Raw genomic sequence first — 7,999 nt, 5'->3', positions numbered from 1 at the left:
TGAGGTTGATCAAAATCAGAACTACGTGCAACCACCAGCACCACAACTGCCAGGTCGTCCACATGCAAATAATCACAATGGTAGGGCTCTCCCTCAGGTTCGAGATCATGACCATCTTCCTAAACTGAAATTGAATATTCCACCATTTGAGGGTAGATATGTTCCTGATATATATCTTACTTGGGAGTTAGAAACCGAACACCGCTTTACATGTTTAGAATATCCCGAGGAGAGACGTGTTGCTGCTGCACTTTGTGCTTTCACTAGTTTTGCTTGTGTGTGGTGGTCTGAACATCGTAGATTATATCCGAATAATATTCCAACTACTTGGGCTGCTTTGAAAACTGCTATGCGTACTCGTTGGGTTCCACCATATTATCAACGTGAATTACTTCAAAAATTGCAGCGTTTAAGACAAGGAAAACATTCTGTAGAGGAATATTATCAGGAATTACAAACTGGCATGATTAGGTGTGGTATTGTTGAGGATAATGAAGCTATGCTTGCATGTTTTATGGGTGGATTAAATAGAGAGATTCAGACCATTCTAGAGTATAAGGATTATAATAATATCACTCGTTTATTCCATCTTGCTTGTAAAGCTGAACATGAAGTGCAGGATCAACAGGCATTGGCGCGAACTAACTTTTCTACAGGTCGACTTTCATCATGGACACCACGTGCATCCTCTACTTCCGCTGCACCATCACCTCCATCAGGTGCCACCTCCAACAGTGATATAAGAAAGCAGGCACAACCAGCACTATCTGCCAAGAGCACACCTGTCAGGCCTGCATAGAGCTCTTCTTCTTCCATGGCATCAACAGGCCACACAAGTGATATTATTTGTCGTCGTTGTAAGGGAAGAGGTCATTATGCGAGAGAATGCAAATCTCAGCGTGTGATGCTTGCTACCGAGGATGGTGGGTATGAGTCCGCTAGTGACTATGATGAGGAGACTTTGGCTCTTATTACACGTGAAGAACACGGTGGAGATGATTCTGATCATGAGACGCAATACATGGCTCCTAAAGATGCTGACAGGTATGAATGTTTAGTTGCTCAACGTGTTTTGAGTGTGCAGGTTACACAAACTGAGCAAAATCAGAGGCATAATTTGTTCCATACAAAGGGAGTTGTGAAGGAACGTTCTGTTTGCGTCATCATAGATGGAGGGAGCTGCAACAACTTGGCTAGCATGGAGATGGTGGAGAAGCTATCTCTCACCACAAGACCACATCCACATCGTCACTACATCCAATGGTTCAACAACAGCGGCAAGGTTAATGGTACGGGGCTAGCCCGGTGTAGGCCGATCTTTCACGATTGGAGTGGGTTCCCTCGAAGAACACGATGAACACAGGGAAGAACGGAGAGAAATCACAAGGGGAAACACTCAAGAACAAGTCCAATCACACATCCACTAGACAACCAAACACACAAGATCCACAAGGTACATGAACAACAAAGGGAAAGATACAAGGTAAAGTTCATCTCCATGAGGATGTCTTGAATGGGGGCCGCCCAAGAGGGGGTCTTGATGATATATCCCACAGGATCTTCTCCTAGATGGAGGTCTTGGCCTCCACAAGGAGTAGTAGTCTCTCTCTCTCTCAAGAGTAGAGTGGTACAAGGAGCAAAGCTCTCTATCAAATAAGCTATCACTTTACTAACCCTAACTAGGAGGAGGGGAGTAGTATATATAGTCTAAGCCACGAAGGGGTAAGTGTTAAAGAGAGATACATGGGCCTCTAGCCCGTGGCTGCGCGCAGGCAGGCGCCGGATGTCCGGGCTGGGGGCCGGATGTCCGGGGCTTCGCGAGGCGCCGGATGTCCGGGGCTCGGGCCGGATGTCCGGGCTGAAGTGGCCAAACTTCGGGTGCGTTCTGTCGCCGTTGCCGGATTTCTGGGGGAAGGGCCGGATGTCCGGGCTTTGGCGAGGTGCCGGATATCCGTGGGTGGCGCCGGATGTCCGGCCGCTGATGCTGTTGGCTGTTTGTTGGTGCAGCTCCTTGGCGGCTGCACAGGCGCCGGATGTCCGGCCTCTGGCCCAGATGTCTTCTTTCGTCGTTGCTTCCAGGCTTCCCTCGTGGATGGTGTAGTTGTTCCTTGGCGCTTGCACTCCTCCTCAACATCCGTGAAGCTCCGACAGTACCTATGCATGCACACGGGAGAAGTGTCAAGTAGTATACCATCCTCGAAGGGGTCAAGTGAACACGTGTAAAGGGGATGATTCACCTTTGCGTATGTGAAGTAGATGTTGCACGTGTCACTTGCCAAACGAACTGTTGACATGGTGATGTCCATAGGATGCTCCGCATCATCTCCCCTCCCTTGGGAAAGATTCGACCTCGGATCGAAAACCAAATCACCATGGGAAAGAGATGGCTTCGCCGTGTAGAAGTGGACGTTCACCGAGTACTTGTCATCTTGAAGCTCGAAATGGGCACTCTCCAATGATTCCTTCAAAAGGAGTAAGGACAACAAACACTTGGAAAAACAAATGTGGTTAGCGTTAGTGCAAAACCAAGCATTCAAGAGGTGATTCACCAAACAAGTGTCGTCATCATGCAAAGCATATGGTGTGACAAAGGATTGAGACATGGCATGTAAGTATATCAATCGAGCACAAGTAAAGATATCATGGGGACAAGCATGTAAATGGTAGGTAGAGATGCAAATATGTGTGTCAAGAGAATAAGAATCTACCTCAAGTTCATAGCAAGCATGGGCAAAGCGCTCAATGAAAGGTCTATGGTAGGCATAGGAATCATTCACAACACCTAAGAAGATGAGATGTCTAAACACATGGGTTAAGTGCAAGACAATCCAAGCATAATGTGCATAGGGTGTAGTGAACATAGTGTGGCACTTAACACAATAGAAAGAGCAATTGTTTATCATGTGTGAGGCAATCAAGTCAATCATGTGACAAGCAATGGGACATGGCATATGTGAAGTGATGACATTGTTGCAACCAAACATATGAGAGGAGCAAATAATCCAAGAATTGGATGCAACACACAAGGCATATATATCATGATGCATGGAATGGTTAAAATGACAAGTCGAAGCAAGATCTCTAACAAGTGTGCAATCAAGTGATCCAAGATGAACAATAAGTCTCATGGGGAAAGCAACACAAGTAGTATGATCCATAATATCCATGATCATGGTTTGGGGGTTCTCAAAAGAGAAGGATATCACCGTGAAAGCGTGTCCTTGTGCGTCCTTCACAATGCCAAAGCACAAGCAAGTGCGATGTATAATCGTCGTGGTAGAAGGTGGTTCGCTCTCAAGAGCTCGAATGGTCAACTCACGTGAAGCGGAAGTCGACACAAAGTCCAAGTATCCTACACATGCACACAACAAAAGAAAGAACGTATGCGCATGGTAGATAAACACATCATCCATCATGATGGTTCTCTTCTTTTGCACATAACCATTAGAAGCACAAGTGAATAATATGATGCAACAATGGCAATATTCATGGCACTAGGTATATGGTGCAAAGAGGTAAGACAAGCATGCTTCACGAGGAATATGTCAAAATCTCCAATCATATGTGAGAATGCTATGGGGGCAAACTCATTATCAAGACTAAGGGCATTGTTGCACTCAATACATGTCAAATCATCTAGCATGAGAGAGGCAACACATGGAGATAAATGACAAGAAGCAATGACAATCATGTGCAAAGCATGGAAATGGTTGTCATCAACCGCATGAAGTGAGCAAGTATAAATCATTGGTGATACAACATAAGCAAGCATAGTAATCAAGTCGTGCAAGCTAGTGGAGCGAAGATGCAACACACTAGAGGAAATCACGGCAATCATGTCATGTGAGCAAGTAATGGGTATAGGCAATGCACATGACATATCGCAAGCACGAACACAAAGCAAGATCATAGTATCATCATAGGCATGGGGCACAAAGCAATCATGGCAATAACAAACAATATCTCCAACACGCTTGCAAATACACATACAAGTACTAGAATCAATCATCATGTGTAATGCAAAGCATGGGTCACAAATGCATGGCAAAGGCATAGGAATGGGCATATCATGCAAAGTGAACATGGCAATATGGGCAAAGGATATATAATGGACAACAACCCATAACCATGTGAGGGCCATGTAAAAGAAATGCGCAAAGTGTTTGCGTGAAGTGAGCGGTGGGAAAGGCAATCCATGGGATCCCAAGTCATCATTTCTCTCTAGAGCTCGTTTTGTCAACTCGTGGGATTGCGAGGTTGACAAGTATTCATGGGTACCCACACGAAAGAGACACAAACCAAAGAAATTGTGCGCGTGGTAAATGTACACATCATCCATCATGATGTGCATGTGCATGTGTGAGTTAGCACAAGATAAGCATCGCTCAAAGAAATTTGATGCATGGTATAAGAACATGTCATCCATCATGAAAGAATAGTTATTGTGTACGACACGATGGGGATGCAAATTTAGCATAGAAGTATATGGCACATCAATATGATTTTCATTCATGGGGATCATATTGTGCATGCAAGTATTGGGATCATGCAATGGATGGGATGAATCAAAATCTCCTAAAATGTATGAGGAAACTATGGGGGTCTCCTCATGAGCAATATTCGACACATCATATGGAGAAAATGGACAACATCCAAAAAAATGCATATCCAAAGCTAGGTGGTCATGGCATGGCATATGAGATAAATGATGCAAAGGAAGCATATCAATATCATCACAAGAAAAACAAATGCCAATAAACATGGGCTTGTCATCTATGCCATATGTGCAAATTGGGTTAATTTTAATGGCATATGCATAGTCACTACGAAGATATTGCAAATAGTATATATGATTGATCTCATTCATAGCATACGACAAGTCAAGCGGATTGTCAAACATGATGTGACCAAGAGAATTGTCACAAGAAATCCTATGTAACATGGCATCACAACTAATAGACTCCACACGGCAATCATCACATGAGGAAGTCGCACTAGCATGAAGCATGGAAATAGGTTGATCAACATCATCCAAGCAATCAATGTCAAGAATGTCCACTAGTGGGAGTAGAGCATCACCTTCACCTATGTTACCTTGTTCATTCCACTCGAGTGGTCTAGGTGAGATGGCAAAGACCAAATGGTGGTCATCTTCATCTTGATGGAACCATGTGGGGGGTGCATCATATTCCACCATGGCCATCGTCTTGTCCAAAGGAAGGACGTAGTCGTCGCGAATCAGCGCGTCATCATATATGGGACCTAGCACCAAATGAGAAGACACAATAGAGGTAGAGGTTAAGTCGTTAGAAAACGAAGTAGCCTCACTCTCTCTATGTGGTGGTTCACTCACTCCCTCAAGGTAGGTGCACTCAAAGTCACATATGGTGGAGTCACTCATCTCACTCAAGTGGTGGGGGTTGTCGCTCTCCTCACATGGGAATTAGGGCAACTCGTCATATATGGGGCTTGTGGTGAAGACACTCTCACTCTCAATATGGTGGCACAAGTCACTCAAGTCATCATACGTCACCGTGGTCGAAGGGAAAATCCCATGCTCAACCATCTCGTCGTTGTCACCATGGATGAAGGCCGAAGATGGCACACCATCACTCTCCTCCATGACCGAAGGGAAAAGCCCATGCTCGATCATCTCGTCATCGTCGCCGTGGATGAAGGCCGAAGATGGCACATCATCACTCTCGCCTCCTAAGATGGAAGCATCATCCTTGCTCGTCACCATGTCGCTTGCCTCAAAAGCTTGGTCCTTCAAGGTCTCCGTAGTCGTACTCGTCGCCGCACCGTCTTGAACAAGAGTCGTGGAGGACTCGACATCATTAATGCCACAAAGAGGGATGGCGGTGAACTCGAACTGGGGAGCATCGTCTTGGAGCTCATCGGGCTTGGACATCTTTGTGGTACTAGCCTCATGCTCGTCGTCTTTGAGCTTGGTCTTTGACAAGTGTGCTTGGGGTGGAGAAGCCTTGGCCTTCATGAGTTCTTCTTCTGCCTTGAGAGCACCAATGTAGTTGTCGTCGAGGGACTTGTAGTTCTCGAGGAAGATAGTCTTGGAGATGTCGTTGTTCAATCCCATCATGAAGTGGAACTTCATTGACATGGGGTTGTCCACGCCGGCACGTCGCAAGGCTTTATTCATCTCCTTGAAGTACTCGTCGATGGACTTGGATCCTTGGGTGGTGTTCTCCAATTGGCGTAGAAGTTGTTCCGTGTGGGTTGGAGGCACGAACTCTGGCTGCAAAGCTCTCTTCGTCTTGGGCCCACTCATGTCATAGCTCGCCGAATGTGTGTGAAGCCACCATGTGGACGCGTAGTCGTGGAAGTTCCTTGTGGCGCACTTCACTTGATCTTCGGGAGGAACTTGATGTAGCTTGAGGTAGTCATCCATCAAACGCTCCCACTCGAGATACTCCTCTGGTTCTAGAGTCCCATAGAAAGGAATCTCATGGTAGGTGTCGAGGTCGTAGTAGCTCGTGGAAGTCGCGGACTTGAGCTTGGGGAGCTTCTCTTGAGCGTAGTCTTGAGGTGCTTGTTGGCGAAGATGCCGTATGTCCGTAGGCGAAGATGCCTTGAAGTCGCTTGGCGAAGATGCCAAGGGAGATGGTGAAGTCGTTGAGCGGTTGTTGGTGTTGACCTCTTGACCTTCACGTTCGTGGTGGTGATGGTGTCGATGCCGATGTGACCTTGCCGGAGATGGTAGCTCGGAGGCATGTGCTCTTGAGCGTCTTCTCGAATATGAGGAAGATCGCTTGTAGGACTTGATGATGGCTTTGATCTCCTCCATTTGAGCATTCATCTTGGCGTCGTTGGAATTGTTCGTGGCATCGAGCTCGTTGTTGTTGTTGTAGACCAAGAGTGAAATACCTTGCCTATCCATCACAAGACTCGAGTAGAGGTGAGTAGGAAATGAGATAAACAATACCAAGTTACCTTTTCCCAAAGTTGAGGATGTATCTCGTTTCACTCAATGTGAGATGAAAGAATAGTGGAACTGGTACCAGACTTGTTCACTCACACCTACAAACTAAAGCTTATGGAGTAGCTCGGTGAGGATAGTGGCACAAAAATTTAATGCAAAATGTTAGCAAGAGTCAATAATGTTGAAAAAGATTCAAAAATTCGCAAGTGAAACAAGTAGACCAATAGCAAAGAATGGCACTCGGAAACACACACACGGATAGATAAATGGGGTCGTGCAACCAAGGAATGAGCACAAAATGTGGAATCCACGGAAAACGCTCGTGTTGCACAACTCAAGAGAGACGCTAGCACGATTGCTCAATAGGCGGATACGACACTTGTGCACAACCTATAAGATGCAAAATGGATAAACTTTCTATCCCAAGTATGCTATATATGTATGGTTCCCGGTGTTTCTCACACAATGATCCAAGATGATCAAGTATGATACCATATGATATATTGTGATGCTATGGCTATTGCTTACAAGCTCTTTGTTCACTCTTTTTCTTTGCTTAAAAGCTTATTCTTTTTTTTGTATGGCCACTTTTGCACAATGCACAAACGAAGATAGCAATTGTGTATATGCGGGAACAATCTTGTGACACAATGGATGATGTGATACCAAGATGATACCAATATGATATGGTATGTATGCAATGAAAGGTGTATCGATGGTCACTAATTAATGTGCACAAGTAACGTTGCCGGCAATACTCAAATGGCTAGTCTCGATAGGCAAGTGACGCAAAATGGGCTAGGGGTTAACAATGTAATGGCAAGGGAGAATGTACAATGATGTCGTTGAGGTTACCGTCCGTGTCGATGATGAGAGACGGTGTTGTCGATGTGAACCCGTTCCTAATTAGCCGAAACACCTTAGGAAACGGAAAAAACCACAACTCAAAATCTCAAGGACAATAGTCAAATGGTGGTAGCGGGAATGCGGTGGTGGTTTTGCAGAAGCTCCATGGGATTGCGGAAGTCGAGGGTAAGGTGGTGAACTATACACGGTGTCGGA

This window comes from Aegilops tauschii, chromosome 6 (assembly GCF_002575655.3).
Source record: "Aegilops tauschii subsp. strangulata cultivar AL8/78 chromosome 6, Aet v6.0, whole genome shotgun sequence".
Lineage (NCBI taxonomy): Eukaryota > Viridiplantae > Streptophyta > Magnoliopsida > Poales > Poaceae > Aegilops > Aegilops tauschii.
The sequence above is the reverse complement of the archived record's forward strand: the minus strand, read 5'-3'. Positions refer to the sequence as shown.